The sequence below is a fragment of the Bipolaris maydis genome (assembly GCF_028858645.1).
Source record: "Bipolaris maydis strain C4 unplaced genomic scaffold PSV08scaffold_14, whole genome shotgun sequence".
In the NCBI taxonomy this organism is placed as follows: Eukaryota; Fungi; Ascomycota; class Dothideomycetes; order Pleosporales; family Pleosporaceae; genus Bipolaris; species Bipolaris maydis.
Window position 1 is genome coordinate 1,091,951 of NW_027093870.1, and position 19,694 is coordinate 1,111,644.

Sequence of the window (19,694 nt, forward strand, 5' to 3'; positions counted from 1 at the left end):
TAGTTTCTTAAACTTATCTATTTAATATTCTATTAAAATTACTAACTATAGTACTAATCCTTTCTTTATAGTCGCGATCTACTATATCTATATAACTTATACTCTCTAAAGGTTCTTTATATAAATTCTTATAATCTTATATAGTAAAATAATATTAAATCTTCTATCTAAGTTTATATATTAATCTCTTTAGCGTATTTCTTATTATATACTAGTAACCTTATATATAGGTTCTTAGCTATATATTAATTTCTTTTACTAGTTAATAGTAGAGTTATACTATAATTACTAGTTATAGCTAATTATTATCTTAGTCTTACTAAGATTTATAATACTAATCTTTATTTAGCTTTCTTAACTAGCTAAGTATAATAATACTACCTTATTCTTAAGTTAAATATAGCTATTTCTATATATTATAGAACTATTATTAGCTAATACAACTTATATTAGCACTTTCTTAGTCTAATAGAGTATATTATTCTTCTTTACTACTTAGAGTAAGATATTAGTTTATATAGCTCTACTATTTATAAGTACTATTACTTTATATTTATTTATAAGTACTATAGCTTATAGCTATAAATTCTATACTTCTAGTTTATATACTTTCTTAAAAGTTATTTTAAGACTACCTTTACTAGTATAACTCTATCTTTAGTAGTATCCTAGTTTTTTATTTACTTACTTTTTCTCTTTTTAAGAAAGTAGCCTTTACTATTCTTAGTAGAATTGTATATTATATACTAATTATTATAATAGAAACTCTAATAGGTATTTTAGTATAGTATATCTTTCTTTATAACCTTTTTTATTAGCTCTAGCTTTTTTATTTTATAAATTAAGTATTTATCTATTTTATAAATATTTACTATTAAAGTGCTATAAAGATAATTATTTACTCTTTAAGTATTTTTAAACTATTATTAGTAGAAGGTATATCTCTTTTTATAATATGTCTATAAGAGTTATTTATAGCTCTTTTCTTTATTAGACCTTTCTTAACTCTATCTAAGTACCTTAGTTACTATAACTCTTAGTCTTATAGCTCTATATATTCTATAGTTCTTTATATTATATTTTTTTAGTAGATATTATACTATAGTAGTAGTTATCTACCTTTTAAGTATTCTATTATTATTCTCTATAAAACTAGTAATTAGTTATATAATTAATCTAGTATAGCTTCTTATAAGCTTTCTTTTCTTTTTTTTAGTATATCTAGTAATACTATACTTAATACTTATTATACTATAAATTAATATAGTAGTAATTATTCTCATTATTCTTAGTTTCTTCTTACTTCTTTAAGTAATATTTATACTATTTTAGATAGTTAAATTAATATAGGCGCTTATATTACTCTATTTAGTCTTTAATTATCTAAGGCGTTTTCTTATTATTAAATTTCTTAAATCTAAGTAATTTCTAATAGCTCTATAAGTAATTTTCTTTATATAAGGTTTTATAACTATAATTTATTCTTTAATATTATAATTATTAGCTTAGTACTTAGTATTTCTATAAATTTAGTATTATTAGTTTCTTAGGTAGCGTAGTACCTCTACCTCTTTAACCTACTAATTTATTAGTAGTAGTTTATTTTACTTAAAGTTTTTAAGTCTAAGTGCCTCTTTTACTTTTTTAAATTCCTTCTCTATAACTTCTTTATATATCTTATTAAGAAAGGCCTTATACTTAATTTATCTTACCTTATTATATAAGTCTAAATTACTAAGAGTTTTATTTAGCTTCTTAGTTAAGTAAAGTATTATTATTTATAGTATTCTAATCTTAACTACTTCTTAGTTAACTTTATTCTTTAGGTAGTCTCTATAGAAGTGTTTTACTTTACTATAGTAGAGATATACCTTACTATTATAACGCTTCTAGCGTTCTTACTTAAAAAGACTATTATTAAACTTTCTTTAAGTATTCTTTTTATATTTAGACTTATCTTATACCTTACTAGTAATATATATATTTTTATTATAATCCTTATTACTTTAATACCTTTAGATATTAGTAAAGAGAAACTCTAGTATATATCCTTTCTAAGCTTTCTTTTATTGTTTTAAATACGTGTTAATTCTTATTATTAACTAAATTAATAAGTATAAATTCTTTAGCTTATTATAGTATATAAGTTTATTCTTAATATTTTTCTTTAAATCTACTTTATATACTATCTAGAGTGCTAAATTATCTTAATTAATTTATACTTATAACTACTTAAACTCTACTATATAAGCTAATATAGCTTTAGTCTATCTTAAATAAGATATAGCCTTCTCTATTTAGCTTTTTATATCTACTTCTCTAAAGATACGTCTTAATTTCTTTTTAAAGTTAGTCTAACTACTAAATAAAGTATATATCTTATTCTTTATTCCTTTATTATTAATATCTATTAAAAAGTTCTCTATATAAGGTTATATCTAGCTTACTACATTTCTCTTTATATAAGTATTAGCTCTAAGTATCTTTTCTTTATTATTTAGTATATTATTATAACTACAGTATAACTTAATATTAGTAAGAAATATCTTTAACTCTTCTTAGTTACTATTATATTTATCTAGGGTCGCTATTTTAGGTTTCTTAATAGGCTTTTTATTTAGTATAGCTATTAGCTAACTTATAAGCTAATTAATTATTACTTATATCTTAGCTATCTACTATATATAGATTATAGCTTAGTACCTAATATTTTATAATTCTTATAAGTTATATACGTTATTATCTACCTTATTATTACTTAGAGTTAGTATTTTATTATTAATTACTAGATTAGGCTCTTATCTAGAACTCTTTACTAGTTTACTAGTACTAGCCTATAACTAAAAGTAATTATAAGATATTTTTAAATCTTAATTAGATATTCTAATATTAATCTTTCTAAGTTTACTTAATTTATAGGTAGTTAAAGTATTATATAGAGTTTAGTGCTAATACTTCTCTAAGCTTAATCTAAGTTAGAGTAAGTAAGATAGTATAAAAAGCGCTATAAAGTATTTATTTAGCAATTTAGTAAAGTAGGCGTACTTAGATAGAAAGTAATAATAAGTTACTAATTCTTAATCTATTTTAAATAGACTAATAAGTATTAATCTTATAAAGTTAAGTAACTAGTAAGAAAGTATAATTTAAGTTAACTATAATAAGAGTAAATAATAAAATCTATCTATCTTTATATTCTTATTACTTCTAGTCTTACTATTAAAATGTTAACCTACTATTAGTAATAGTTATCTCTACTTCTAATAGCTACTATTATATATAGGTTTTACTATTACTAATAGCACTATCTTAGCGTAATAGTATATTACGTAACTTAGCCTTATAATATCTATTCTTCTTATTAGAATTCTAAGTAGTTTTCTAACTAACTATTATTATACTTAGAGAGTAAATTCTTCTACTTATTACTTATAATAGCTAGTAGAAGAAAAAAGAAGAGAAGAATATAGTTACTACTTACTATATAATATAGAGTAACTACTTAGTTATTAATATACGCTTTAGGAAAAACTATATAATTTAAGAATAAATCTAAGAAAGAAGAAGATAGTATTATAAGCTAAAGTAAGCTACTTAAAAGTAATTAGTTTAGAGAATCTAAAGAGATAAGCTATATTATAATTCTTTAACTATACTATAGTTATATAACTAATTATATATAATTAGATATATCTAGCTAATTAGATCGTAATTATTAATAATTTCTTTATTAATTATGTATAATTACCTTAATAGCTAATTAGAACTACGCCTTCTACTTATTTATCTATAATAACTATATTAATTATATATAATTATATCTACTCTTTAGTATATAGTATAGGTATTAAGCTCTTATAGCTTAATATATTTAACTTAAGTTTTAAGTATAAGTATAATATAGAGAGTTATTCTACTTATATATTACTATCTACTATATTATACTCTACTACTCTATTATTATAAACCTAAGAAAGAGATAGCTAGAAGATAAAGAAAGAATAAAGAAAGAAGCCTCTATTAAGGCCTTATAAAGTAATAAGAATTCATAGACTAATAATATATAAGCGCTCTACATTCTATTACTTAATATTTTTTACTCTATTTACTATATAGCGTATTAGATTAATTATCTTAGAAAAGAATAATAGGCTATACTCTAACCTACTAGAATTAGGTATTAAAAAAATTAACTTTATAGTTAAAGTATATAATAAAAGAATTTAGGTAGACCTCTATAAGACTCTATTAAACTCTAAAAAATAGGTTAGTATTACTACTAAAATACGCCTCTTAATAAGTGTATATTAAATAGATAAATTTCTATTAGGTATAATAACTAAAATATAGTTATAACAAAGATAGTAGCCTAGTAAACTATAGTTATAATAAAGATAGTAGAATAGCGAACTATAGTTATAATAAGATAATAAACTATAGTTATAATAAGAATATATTATATAAAGCGCTTCTATACCTATATATTTACTATATTATATCTTATTATAGGTATAAATCTATTAGAACTTAATATCTTATTAATAGTATAAGCCTATTTAAACTTAATCTTCTATTACTATTATATTAAACTTTTTCTTATAGCTCCTATTGTTTTTAAGCTATTTAGTACTAATTAAGTTCTCTACGTCTATAAAACCTATAATAGCCTTCTATAACTATTTATCTAATAGTATTTATAAAGAGATATATAAGTAGATAAAGAAGAGATTCTATAGATTAGAAGCTAGCGTAGACTCTACTAGTATAGTTAAGCTATAAGAGATCTAGTAAATTAATAAGTATATACTTATAAGTAACTTAGACGCCTATAAAATCTACTTAGTAGGTTTAAATATTATAGATATTAATCTAGAAGAAGTAAATATAAATACTATAGAGTAGCTATATAAAAACGCTATCTATATTAAAAATACTTTAAAAGCTAAATATATAACTAAATAGTAAAAGGAGTTTTTAGAGAGGTTTTAGTTGAGTAAAAGTAAAGTATAAATAGATAAAATACTTTAGTTTTATAGTAAACGCTAAGTATCTAATAGGCTAGAGACCAGACACCACACTAACTTCGAGTTTTCTAGAATAGGTGTAATATCAGTCAAATATATACAAATAAACCCTAAGAAATCGATTACAACCACTATTAAAACGTGCAGCCTACGCGCTGTAGAGCTAGAGGCCTTCAAAAGTAGACACGTTTGGACACGTCTCACTTCTGACAGAACACACAGACCACGCCGATTACTAAGCAAGATGCCGCCAGACAGCGATACTATCGACGTCGAGCTACCAAGGATAAGGCAGGAGATAGCAGAGCTAGAAGGACAGATCCAGAACGAGATAGAAATGGAAGCTACGCAGCCTGCTACCCCCACTCAAAATCTAGAAACCTCTAATATATTTGAAATACCTATTCTACCACCAAATAAAAGACAAGCAAACTTCTCACCAGAGAAGACTCGCACTCATAGACGTACTAGGAGCAACTTCTCTCCTTTTATAGGCTCGACACTAAGGAACCCTTTCTCTAGCCAGAATAGGACACCTAAGGCAACGACAGTAGAAGAGGCTCTTGAGATAGCTAGGAACCTAGTAATCCAAGCAGCTAATCTAGCTGAAAACAACCCTACCCAGCAGACTAGTCTACTAGACCTAGTAGAAGTCTTCAGAGACTATACTGAGACAGGTAGAGTTAGTAAGAAGAACTCAGCAATCCTAGGAGATCAGATCTCCTCTCTCTCAAATGTCTCAAAGGAGCTTAGAGACAAAGTTCGACGCCTTGAAAAGCCTATTCCTGCACAACCAAACCAGCAGGGTGATAGACAGACAGCTGCTCTTACGCAGCCTATATCGTACGCTGCCATTGCAGCTGCAAACAAGGAGCAACAGTGGACTACTATGCAGAAGAAGGCACCTCAAAAGGCTAAGCCTAGCCTAAAGGAGAGGCAGCTCGTCCTAGTCAACCAAGGAGGCCCTGCTGCCTTTGACGCCCTTAGGCTAAGAAATGCCTTCAACCAAGCCTTCACCTTGAAAGGAGGGGTGCAATCGCCCGTAGTCGCCTCAGTCACGCTATCCTCAAAAGGGAATAAGGTAGTCACTACCACGCCTGCTTTTACAGCCAACTACCTGCTGGAAAACCAGGGTATCTGGAAGGATCTAGTAGCCTTTAAGGTAGCGCAGCCAATTACCTCGTGGTTTAAAATAGTCGTCCATAGGCTACCTACTAACCACGGCCTAGAGGTAATCAAGGAGGAGATTGAGACCTTTAACAAAGGCCTTAAAGTAGTAGGCACTCCCTTCTGGCTCACTCCTGAGTCTAAGAGAGGGCAGCAAAGCTATGGCTCCGCCTGCGTCGCCTTTGCGACTGAAGAGGAGGCCCTCAAGGCTATAAGAGGAAAGCTCTATATCCTAGGAGAGAGCCTAAGAGCAGAGAAGCTACGAGTTATTAACAACTTAAAGCAGTGCTCTAAATGCCAAGGCTTTGGCCACCTTGAGGCTAGGTGCACTAGAGTAGCCTGTCAGATTTGTGGTGAGGCTCACCACACTAGTCTACACAGATGCAAGTCCTGCCCTACTAAAGGCAAAGCCTGCGTACACACTATATTTAAGTGTGTTAATTGTAGCAAACCTCACGCAGCTAATAGCCACGAATGTGATATCCTACAAGCTAGGATATCTAGGACTACCTCTTCTAACTAGAATGTTAAAAGTCCTACAAATAAATGTTAATAGGAATAGCCCTGCTACTGAGAGCGCCCTAGACCTAGCTATTAAAGTAGACGCCAGGATCGTCGCAGTACAGGAGCCCTGGTTACCTAAGGGATCCTCGTACGAAAACACTAGATCTACCGCTCACCAGGACTTTACTCAGATACTACCTACCCCTAAGGATACCTCCTTAAGGCCTAGAGTACTATTCTATATTAGAAAAGACCTAAAAGGAGAGGTTAATCCCTTTATTAGCGACGATAACGATTTCCTAGCTATCAAAGTACTAGCCTCTACTTCTAGCCTCTATATCTACAATATTTATAACGAAAAAAGCCTCCAAGAAGGGCTAAATAAGACGACAATTCAGAGGCGCCTCCTGCAGGAGATCCTACAGCCTCAGTCAATTATCCTAGGAGACTTCAACACCCACCATCCTAGGTGGAGCCTAGAGGAGCGCAGCCCTAGCACACAAGCAGAGGAACTAGTAGAGTGGATAGATACTCAAGATCTCACTCTACTAAATACTCCAGGGGCAGGCACTTTCTTGAGATCTCATATGCGGCAAGAAAGCGTATTAGACCTTACTTTTGCAACCAGCAATACAGCTGCTAGTATCCTGGACTGGCAGACTATACCTGAAGTAGGTTCTGACCACCACGCTATTCTATTTAGTATCTATACTACTAGCCAGCTACCTAGCCAGCCAGCCAGCCTGCCAAAACAGTATAATACGAAACGAACGGACTGGACGACTTTCAAGGAGACGCTAGGACAGGAGATCAAAGTCCTAGATCTAGAGAAGCGCCTATCAACACTACCTCCTTGCTCGAACTACACCTCAAGAAAGCTTATCCTAGGACAAAATATCCTACTAGAAACTAAGCTAGACGAGCTAGGAGAAGATCTTACGAGAGCTATACAGAAAGCGCTAGAAAAGTCAACTCCACTAGTCAACCAAAAGCCAAAGACGAAGCCCTGGTGGACTAGCGAGCTAGATAGCCATAAGCGAGACCTAAGTAGAGCCTATAGAGCCTACAAGAAGGAGGCAGCAAAGGAAAATAATAGCTCCCTCTACCAGTGGAAACGAGAGTATCTACGTACAAAAAATAGATACCTAAAAGCTATTCAACGAGCTAAACAGAGCCACTGGGAGGCTTTCCTCCAAAAAGACTCACCTAAGGAGATCTTTAAAGCGCTAGCATATACTAAAGATAACCTTAGTACTCGAATACCTGCTATTAAAGGCAAGGAATCCTTCACTAAGAAATGTAAGGCTTTTAGAGAGGATCTCTTTCCTCCGCCTCCTACGACAGCGACCCCCTCCTTCCACATCTACAGGGGAGACAGCAGATGGACCTGGCCTGCCCTGACAGAGGACGAACTCTCCTTTGCCTGCTGTAAGGTGAAAGCCACCTCACCAGGGCCTGATCTGATCAGCCAGGAGGTGATCCAAAAGGTCTACTCAGCGCAGCCAGAAGCTCTATTTAGGATATACTCTACTCTATTCAACCTAGGCTACCACCCAAGGTGCTGGAGAAAAGCAAAGGGAGTCATCTTAAGAAAGCCAAACAAGCCTGACTACTCGATCCCTAAGGCCTATAGAGTTATCTCACTCCTAAACTGCCTAGGCAAAGTACTAGAGAGACTAGTAGCTAGGAGACTAGGTGCACTAGCGGAAACAACAGATCTACTCCACCCCTCTCAACTAGGAGGAAGACTAAAGAAATCCGCTATCGACGCTGCGCTACTCTTCTACAACAACATACAGCAGCAGAAAAGAAAGCAGAAGACTACTACTACTATCTTTCTTGATATCAAAGGAGCCTTCGATCACGTCTCAAAAAACAAGCTTCTTGAAGTCATGAAAGATCAAGGCCTCCCCTGCTGCCTACTAGCCTGGACAAAGTCCTTTTTAGAGGACAGAATACTGCAGCTGTCCTTTGACGGACAGACTGAGGAGCCGCAGGTAATCTCGACAGGAACCCCTCAAGGAAGCCCTGCCTCGCCCATCCTATTTCTGATCTACTCAAAACCACTATTCAATGCAATTCAGACTAATGCGAATATCTACTCCTCCTCCTATATAGACGACCTCCAGATCTCAATATCATCTACGTCAGTAAGGAAGAATATCAAGCTACTAGAAAAGGAGATTCAGAATCTCTTTAGACTAGCAGAGGAGTCAGCCATCCAATTCGATAGCTCAAAGACTGAACTAGTAAACTGGACAAGATCAAGAAAGGATCAAGCTAGAGTACTTACTCTACCTAATCAGGAGATAGTACAGTCTAAGGAGCTAGTTAGATGGCTAGGTGTCTACTTTGACTGCAGCCTCAAATTCAAGCACCACAGCCTTATTAGAAACCAGCAGGCTAGCGCAGCCTTCCACCGCCTTAGCAGGCTAGCTAACTCAAACAAAGGCCTCTCTCCTAGAGCAGTACGACAGCTCTACCTAGCCTGCATCACCAGCGTAGCTGACTATGGCTGCCAAATCTTCTGGAGGGAGCAGCAGACAGCGCTTAACCAGAGACAGAAGCTGCAGAACCAAGCCTGTAGAAAGATCCTAGGATCCTTCAGAACCTCACCTGCCATACCTAGCGAGGTAGAAGCAGCTCTATGTCCTCCTAGAGTTAGACTTAACAACGCCCTACGACAATACGCCTTTAGAGCAAGAAAGCTAGCTCCTAGCCACCCTCTTAATATTGCTATCACTAGTAATCAAGGAAAGCAGCTAGAGCGTATTACTAGATCTATCTCAACAGCTCTATCGGACGATAGTGAGGAGATCAAGCACTACGCCTCTATGCCCTGGAGCTCTACAATGCCCTACAAGACTAATATATCTAAGAAGTCAAAGGAAATCGAAGCAAAGCACCACAAGGAGCTTCTAGAAGACGAATATCTCCTCTCGATCTACTCAGACGCCTCAGCTACAAAGGAAGGCAAGGGTATAGGAGTAGGAGTAGCTTTCTACAAAGGAGCTAGTCTCATAGCTTATGAAAAGGTTAATATAGGATACAACCAGCTAGTCTACAACGGAGAACTAGAGGGTATTACCCTAGGCCTAGAGAAAGCTTTTGACCTAGCAGACGACTACCTTGAAGTTAGAGTATATGCAGATAACCAGGCTGCAATATTCAGACTAAAGACTGCTTCTGACTACCCAGGGCAAGAGTGGCAACTTAGATGCACTATAGCAGCAGAAAAGCTACAAGAAAAAGGCATATTACCTACCATACAGTGGGTACCAGGACACCAGGGCGTTATAGGAAACGAGAGAGCAGACGCGCTAGCAAAGGAGGCGACAAAGCTAGATCCTAGCTCTAGCAGGACGAGCCTAGCTGTAATAGGCACACGAATAAAGCAGCTAGGCGAGCGAGAGTGGCTTAGCTATCTAGGACAATACAGGAGAAAAGCTATTACTCTAAATCCTACTACTTACGCCGCAAGGTACAAGTGGAAGACTAGAAAGCAGATTGCTACTCCTCCTACTAGTAGAGAAGCCTCTAGCGCCTTCTATCAGCTTAAGTTAGGTCACTGCTATCTACGAGACTTCCTATTCAAGCGAGGAAAAGTAGACTCTAAAGTTTGCCCCTGCAACTATCGAGCTACTCAAGACCCTGCACATATCCTCCTTAGCTGCACGCTATACAAGGAGGCTAGGAAGAAGATGCAAGAAACTACAAAGGACCCCCTATCGCTAGCTTTCTTACTAGATACTACAGTAGGCGTACAGGCTACTATTGCCTTTATTAAGGAAACTAGGGCTGCAACGCAGGCCTGGTATAAAGGAAACCTCGACAACTAGGACAACACCTACACTAGGTGCCTTCGCCCTACACCCAACTTACCTCTCCTCTCACCCGCAAGACCTCCTACTACCCTCCTCCACACTAGGCCACGAGCCTCACCTCGATTTAGATAGCCCCCTCCCCCACCTACACCAAATTGATAGCACTACGTAGTTACCTGTAGGCATAGCCTGCACGTCTTATATAGCCTACCAGCTGAGACAGGACGTTAATCAATAATAATAATAATAATAATAATAATAGGCTAGAGATAAAATAGTATTATAAATAATTTACTTATATAAACGCTGCTAGCGCGTAATAATATTAATAGGCGAGCGTAATAGTTTTAATAAGTAGAGCTAAAAATAGGCATATATAGTTACTAATTTAAATACCTATATAACTAGTTCTAATAAATCCTAAAATTTTATTTTATAAAAACGTTCCTAAAAGGCTAGAGCTAACTATGTTCTATAGTCTTAGTAGAACACTACTATAAGATAAGTTATATATATCTTATAGATTCTATAATATCTTATAAAGTACTATATATAGAATAATATAATATATATAGAATAATATAGAATATAAGATATTCTTTTAGTATATAGTATAGGTATTAAGCTCTTATAACTTAATATATTTAACTTAAGTTTTAAGTATAAGTATAATATAAAGAGTTATTCTACTTATATATTATATCTAATATTACACTTTATTACTCTATTTATAAAAACTAACTAATAAGAAGCTTAATACTAGAAGTTATATATTACTTCTACTTAAGCTATACTCTTAATACTTTAAACACTCTTATAATAAGTAATATTATAATAGATACTTTAGCTACTTTTTAAACTAGAGAAACTATAGCTAATACTTATAAACTTAAAGCCTAGCTCCTCTAAGTTAACTATTACTTCTACTTAGCTAGAGATAAGATTAATAAAAAAGATAAAGTTATTTTAGCTACTAGTTACTATAAAGGTATTATAAAGAAATAGTTTAACTTTATTATTAGATAAAATATAGACGATTCTATTAATAATAATAAGAATACTAACTTAGTTAAAGACTAAGATACTTTTAAAACTAAGATATAATAAAACTTTTTACCTTTTAAGAAATCTCTAAGTATAGAATAAAAGATTTAAACTTTAAGCTAAACTAGGTCTACTACTAATTATATAACTTAATTTTAGGAATATATAATAAGTATTAAATATAATAATAATACTTTTATATATATATACTAATAAGGACTTAAGCTAATAGTGCGTAGAGAACTTATAAGAAGTAGAGCTAATATTACTACTTTTAATAAACTTATAGTAGAAGCTATTTAACTTAATAATAAGCTATATAAGCTTATATTAGAAGAATAATTATTTAATTAAGAAACGCGTAACTATAATAATAAGAATAATTAGCCTTAATAATAGTACTACTAATATTTATAGTCTAACTAAAGATAATAAAGAAGCTATTAGCTTAAGATACTTAGTATATATATAATAAATAGATATAAACTTATACACCTTAATAATTTTAACTAAGAAAAGAGACTTAGTAAGCCTTACTATAAAAAGAATAAGAATAATAAAAAGAAAATTAACTACTATATATATAGTAAAGAAGGCTATATAGTATATAACTATATAAGTAAGAATAAGGTTAAATAATAGCTTAACGTCTTATATTATAAGTTAGAGCTAGATAATAATAAATTATAAAATATTATTACCTAACTAAAGATTAAATATTACCTAAATAATATAGAAGTTATTAGTAGATTAAATAATCTAATATTAACTATATTTAAAGATATATTTAAAGCTAAACTAGTTATAAATAAGAAATATAAAATGCTAAATAAGAAAAATAACCTCTCGCGTCTAAATATAAGAAGATAGTATAATTTTAAGAAAAGAATAAACTATTAATACTTTATATAAAGAGGTAAGATAGTATAATACTAAACTTACTTAAAATTTATTTAAGAGATAACCTAGTAGAAGTAGATAAATAAATTAATATACTATCTATACTATTTAGTTAACTTAGTAAGGCCTATAATAATGATAAAATACTACTTAATAAATATAATACGCTATAGTACTTATAATTAAATATTAACTACTATAAAATTAAGACTACTTAATAATTACTAATATACGCGTATATTATAGCTAATATTAAGAGGTTAGAATAGAAACTTATACTCTAAGAAGTAATATAAGTATAAAAGATATAAGAATAGAATAATTTCTATAAACTTATATAGTATTAGTATAATATAAGAAATAGAAACTATCTAAGTCTATTATAGATTATATATATATATATAACTACTATTTAACTTACTACTTAGATAAGAGAGGAGCTAAATAAAGTCTATAGTATACTAAAAGTATACTTAAGTATAAATAGCTATAATATAAATATAAGAATAATAGCTATTTAAAGTACTTATAGAATAAGTAAAAAAGAATATACTTTCTAGAATAAAAAGACTTTTAGAATATTATATAGATATAAATAGTATATAAATATAGTATTTTAATAGCCTCTTAATAAAGTTTAGAGAAGACTAATAGTATATATACTTTAGTAGTAAATATAAGAAGTATATAGTAGTAAAAAACTACTATAAATATTAATAAGAAGAGTCTTTTTTAAGCTAATAATAGAGTAATAAGGCCTCTCTAGAGAATTTAACGTACTAAAACTTCTAAAATTAATAAAGCTTAAGATAAAGTTTAATAAAATATAGATGTAAGTACTAGTAGATTTAAAATTATAAGTAAACTATATTTTAGCGCACGTAGTAGCCTAAGCTAAACTTAAAGTATAATAGAAATAATAGCCTTACTTACTATATATAGCTAATAGTAAGCTAATACTAAATAAAAATAAGATTATATATAAAGTTAGAAAAGTAACACTTATTATCTAAAAGTATATAGAGAAGATTAACTTAGATATTATTAGACTAGCTACTTATGATATTATTTTAAGACTCTTATAGCTTAAGAAATATAACTTATAAATTAACTAAAAGTTAAAGATATTTTAATTTAAGTACTATAGAATAGACGTAACTATAAGCTAGCTTATATATTAGTAGAGTTTAATAGTAAGTAAGAGTAATATTACTAAGTAGTATAATAATACTAAAAAGAGAGTATACTTAAAAAGTAGTTCTTAAGATAAAAAGCTATACTTTATAAATACTAAAACTAGACTAATAAATTATAAAGTAAGAGAAAAAAAAATAGTATAACTTTAGAGTTCTTTAAATAGTATAAAAAATATAAATATTTATTTTAAGAAGTAGTTAATAAAATAGTATTACTAAAGTATAAACTTTAGAACTATAAGATAGTCCTATAAGAAGAAAAGATACTAACTTTTAGGCCTATATATTAACTATTAAAAAGAGAGCTTAAGGTACTAAGAGAGTATATTAATAAGAGTCTAGCTAAGAGATATATATAACTATTAAAGTTACTAGTAGAATATTTAATTATATTTATACTAAAGAAAGATAGTATAAATTAACTATATATTAATTATAAGTAACTTAATAATATTATAGTAAAGAATTAATACCTACTATTAAATATTATAGAGCTTAGAGATTGATTATCTTATATAAAGATCTTTATAGCGCTAAATCTCTGCTATAAATACTACTTTATTAAAATAAAGAAAAGTAAAGAATAGAAAATAGTATTTAAAACTTAATATAAATATTATAAGTATTTAGTTATACTATTTAAGCTTATAAGCTCCCTAGTAACGTTTAAAGAACTTATTAATAATATACTTAGACTATACCTAAATATATTTATTATTACTTACTTAGATAATATTCTTATATATTTAAGAGATAAAAAGAATTATATTAAATATATAAAGATAGTACTTAAGACGCTAAGTAAATATAGTCTTAGACTTAAGCTAAAAAAGTATAAATTTTATAAGACTAAGGTTAACTTTTTAAGCTATATAGTAGAAGTTAATAGAGTATAAATAAGTAAAGAGAAGATTTAAGTTATTAAAGACTAGTTAGTACTAACTATAGTTATAGAAATCTAATTATTCTTAGAATTTATAAACTTTAACTAGTAATTTATTTAGAACTTCTTAAAGATTATAATACTAATAATATAACTTATCTATAAAAATATACTATTTATATAAAGTAAAGAAGTAGATAAAGCCTTTAATAAACTTAAGATAGTATACCTAGTCTTAAAAGGCTATACTAGTATACTTATTAATAATAAATAGTACTTAGTAGTATACTATTTAACAAAGTTCTTAGAACTAGAAGAATAATATAACGTATATAATAAAGAATTACTAGCTATTATAGTATATTTATAGTACTAGAGAGTATATATAAAAAGCTACTTAGAACTTATAATCTATATAGATTATAAGAACTTAGTATACTTTATAATAATAAAAGTACTTAATTAAAAATAGACTAAATAAGCTAAACTACTAAAATAATATAAGTTTAAGATTATCTATATACTAAAAAAAGAAAATAAAAAAGTGAACGCTCTTAGCTAATAATATAATATTATAGAAACTAAGATAATAGTTAATAAACCTATACTTAAGATTAATAAAGATAAAATATTAGAACTTATATAAGAACTTAATATTATTATAAAAATTGAGAATAACGTACTTAAAGAAGTATAGTAAACTATTATTTAAGAATATTATAAAAATCTTATATATAAATATCTAGAAATTACTAAAATAATAGAACTTATTTAATATAATTACTAATTTAAGAGTATAAAAGATAAAGTTATAGTATATATTACTAAATACGTAGAATACTAAAGAAATAAGTATAGTATATATATACTATATAGAGAGATATAAGCTTTAGAACTACTATAAAAACTATAAGTAAATATCTCTATAAACTTTATTATAAGATTACTAGCTTTAAAGAATCTAATAACTAAGGTTACTTATAATATAATACTTATTATAGTAGATTACTTTATAAAGTAAGTATAGTATATACTGTTGGAGATATAAGCTCACCAGCTGATCTCCGATAGAACAAGTACTCAATCTTCAACTAAAACTCATCAATCAATCTATTACTAGAAGCTATTATGCTATTATCTAGTAATATCTATCTATTACGCCATAGATTACGCAAGCTACTACTAAGAAGACTCTTCTAGAATCCAAGACAACGAATATATAAGTAGTAGAAGAGTTAGTAGATAGAAAGCAGAGAAGAGTAGAGCGAATCCTACAGACTACCTTAGGAAGGCAATTTAACTATTCTCTCTCCCCTAGCAATATCTTTTTATCTCTTATTTATCTCTCTTTACTAGAACCTTCGATAAGCTGCCTCTAAGTCTATTACTAGACAAGTAGAAGGCAGAGACCTCTACCTCTGAGCTACTAGTAGAACAAGCAGCAACTTCCGCTACCTAAGTAGCAATATTCTAACAGGTTATGAGCCCGGATTACGCGATCTATCGAAGCTTCTAGCACTATACGTTTATTGCGATCTATTACGATCAGCGCTGTCTATATAAGAACTATACCTATCTAGGTTAGTTTCTTAGTAAGAGCTAGGGTAACAAGGGTTAAGAGGATAACCACGGCAACAAGCTGAAAAACTCTATTAACAAGGGTTAAGAGGATAACCACGGCAACAAGCTGAAAAACTCTATTAACAAGGGTTAAGAGGATAACCACGGCAACAAGCTGAAAAACTCTATTAACAAGGGTTAAGAGGATAACCACGGCGAAGAGCTGAGAAACTCTATCATCCGAAGTCAGATCAGCTGACTAGAACTATCTATCGATCAATTGAACAATCCAGCGATCGATCAATCCATCGATCGATCAACCTACCAGCCCACTAAGCCCACCAATCTATCAATCTATCAATCTATCAATCTATCAATCTATCAATCTACCGATATTTCAATCTATCGATATTTCAACCTATCGATCTATCAATCAATCAATTGATCAATCAGTTTTTCAATCTATCAAGCTGACGATCTGCAGCCAGAGTTCTTCATAGTAAGAACAGTAACTGCGATAGTATCAGCATAAGCTCGATCTAACCAATCAATCTATCAGTCTATCAAAATGGCTGACAGTATTTTCAAAGTACCAAAGCTTAAAGGAAGCTCAAATTACGACATGTGGGCTATAAGGATTCAATCAATTCTAATTCAACAAGATTGCGGCGATATAGCTGTAATAGCCGACCTTACACCAGAAGAACGTCCAGAATCGTTCAAAAACAATGAGACAAAGGTACTATCTACTATAAGACTTAGTCTTGAAGATGGACCTCTCCTACAAACAAAAGAAATCAATACTCCAGTAGAGCTATGGAACAACCTTAAAGCTCTATATGCGCAAGAAGGTTTTAGCTCAGACTTTCTTATCTGCAAAGAACTTATTAATACTACTGTTTCAAGCTGCCAAAACAACGTGGAAAACTATCTTCAAAAGCTATCAAGGCTTACTTTCAGCCTAAAAGCTCGAAGTATCGAATTACCAAGCAGGTTTATTGCTGCGCTAATACTCAATAACTTGAGTTCAGATTTCAATTATCTAGTCACAGCAATTACTCAAGATTTTAGATCAAATAAAGAAATTAATCTTGAAACAATGAGCAGTCAGATTATTGACGAAGCTCGACGACTAAAATCGATCAAAAACAGCTCCAACAACTCAATCCAAAGGAGCGATACCAAACCTTACCAAAGGCATCAAATCTATCAACCAGCTCATCGATCCAATCATCGATCAGATCATCGATTCGATCATCAATCCAATCATCGATCAGATCCAACCCATCGATCTGATCAATACCATCGATCCAATCAATCCTATCGAAACCAGCAGCCAAAGGATATCGAAATGACCTTACCAACCCAACAATATAAAAGCTCAAAAAACTGCAGTTATTGCAGAAGAAATGGGCATTTAGTCGATCAATGTTGGCAGAAAGATCCAAGCAAACGCCCCAACCAAGGCTCTAATAGATCTGAAACAGCTCTATCAACGATAGTATCAACAGATCGAAATATCGCTGATATCACCCAATCAGTCAATTCAAGCTCATATATCAAAACGAGTAAAAATATCAAAACGAGCAAATCCATTAAATGGATACTCGACAGTGGAGCTAGCTCGCATATTTGCTGCGACCGAAAGCTATTCAGAAATATCAGAAAAATCACGAATATTAATGTCCAATGGGGCAATTCAGGAACGTTTTTACCAGCTATAGGCAAAGGAGAAGTACCAATTACGTTTAATAGCACTGGCCAATCAGTTGTGCTAAAAGACGTACTCTTTGTGCCAAAGTTTGGTTTCAATTTACTTAGTCTCTACCAAGCAGCTCAAAAAGGAGCTAAATTTAAGTTCTCCAAGGATTATAGTCTAATTACCCAATCCGGCCAAGTACTAGCCAAGGGCTACTACAATCGAAAAGTCGCGATCTTTTACACGACCAGCGATATCCACCAAAACGATCAGATCCATGTCAAAAACTCGATACTGCCAACGAAACAGCCCATGCCATCCGATCTATCATCAGACGATGCGCAACCATCAGATCAGCTGAAGCCGACAGAACAGCCCAATCCATCAAACCATCGCATCAAACTATCGCATCAAACCAATCCATCAAACCAATCTATCAAACTAATCCATCAAACCAATCCATTAAAACCAATCCATCGAACCAATCTATTAAAACAATCCAACCCATCAGATCGATCAAATCTATCAGCCTAAGCTCATCGAAACAAACAAGCCAATCAAAACTAGCAGATCAATCAGATCTCAGCTGCCTAGCTTAAGGGGGTGTGTTGGAGATATAAGCTCACCAGCTGATCTCCGATAGAACAAGTACTCAATCTTCAACTAAAACTCATCAATCAATCTATTACTAGAAGCTATTATGCTATTATCTAGTAATATCTATCTATTACGCCATAGATTACGCAAGCTACTACTAAGAAGACTCTTCTAGAATCCAAGACAACGAATATATAAGTAGTAGAAGAGTTAGTAGATAGAAAGCAGAGAAGAGTAGAGCGAATCCTACAGACTACCTTAGGAAGGCAATTTAACTATTCTCTCTCCCCTAGCAATATCTTTTTATCTCTTATTTATCTCTCTTTACTAGAACCTTCGATAAGCTGCCTCTAAGTCTATTACTAGACAAGTAGAAGGCAGAGACCTCTACCTCTGAGCTACTAGTAGAACAAGCAGCAACTTCCGCTACCTAAGTAGCAATATTCTAACATATACTATTTAAAAATAACTATATAGTAGTAAACTTAGTATATATTATCTATAACTAAATTATTTAATATTATAAAATACTAAAGTTAATTATTAATAATAGAGATATACTATTTATATTTAACTTTTAGACAACGCTACTTATAGTAATTAAAACTAAGAGAAAGCTATTAATAGCTTACTACCTATAAACTAATAAATAGAGAGAATAAATAAATTAAATAATAAAGATATTTCTTAGAATTTACGCTAATTATTAGTAAGATAATTAAATATAACTACTATCTATAGTATAAATAGTATATAATAATAAAATATTAGAAATAATAAGTAAAATACTATTTTTTACTAACTATAGATAATATCTAAATCCCTTTACTAGAATATATCTAAGTCTAAAAATAGAAGTAGCTATTATAATAGCTAAATAACTAAAGAAAATCTATAAAGAACTTTAAGAGTTATTTAAATAAGCTTAATACTAAAGTATTTTCTATTAAAATAAGAAAAGAAAAATAGTACCTTAGCTAAAAAAAGAGAGATAGAGTATATCTACTTATAAAGAACTTTTATACTTAATATTTAAGTAAGAGACTAGACTATATTAAAGGGGGGATGGCGCAGTGGTGAAGCGCCTGGAAAGCCTCTGCTGTCTCACGTCAGCAGAGCTCGAAGGTTCGATTCCTTCTCTCCTCGAAACTATATTAGTATGGTCCACCCACATGAGAGAGTGACTCATTGAAAACTACCCATTCGACCTGAGAGGAAGACTCATTAAAAGTGAAAGACCTGAGAGAGCTACTCACTAAAACTACTAGGCTACGAGTCTCACCTCGATTTAGATGA

General features: G+C 30.8%; 1 non-coding gene across 1 annotated transcript; it reads left to right on the forward strand.

The window, feature by feature from the left end:
- The first annotated feature begins 19,457 nt into the window (after positions 1–19,457).
- On the forward strand, positions 19,458–19,544 carry PSV08DRAFT_t56. Its single transcript has one exon. It is a non-coding gene; the product is annotated as a tRNA-OTHER (tRNA).
- The last annotated feature ends 150 nt before the right edge of the window (positions 19,545–19,694 follow it).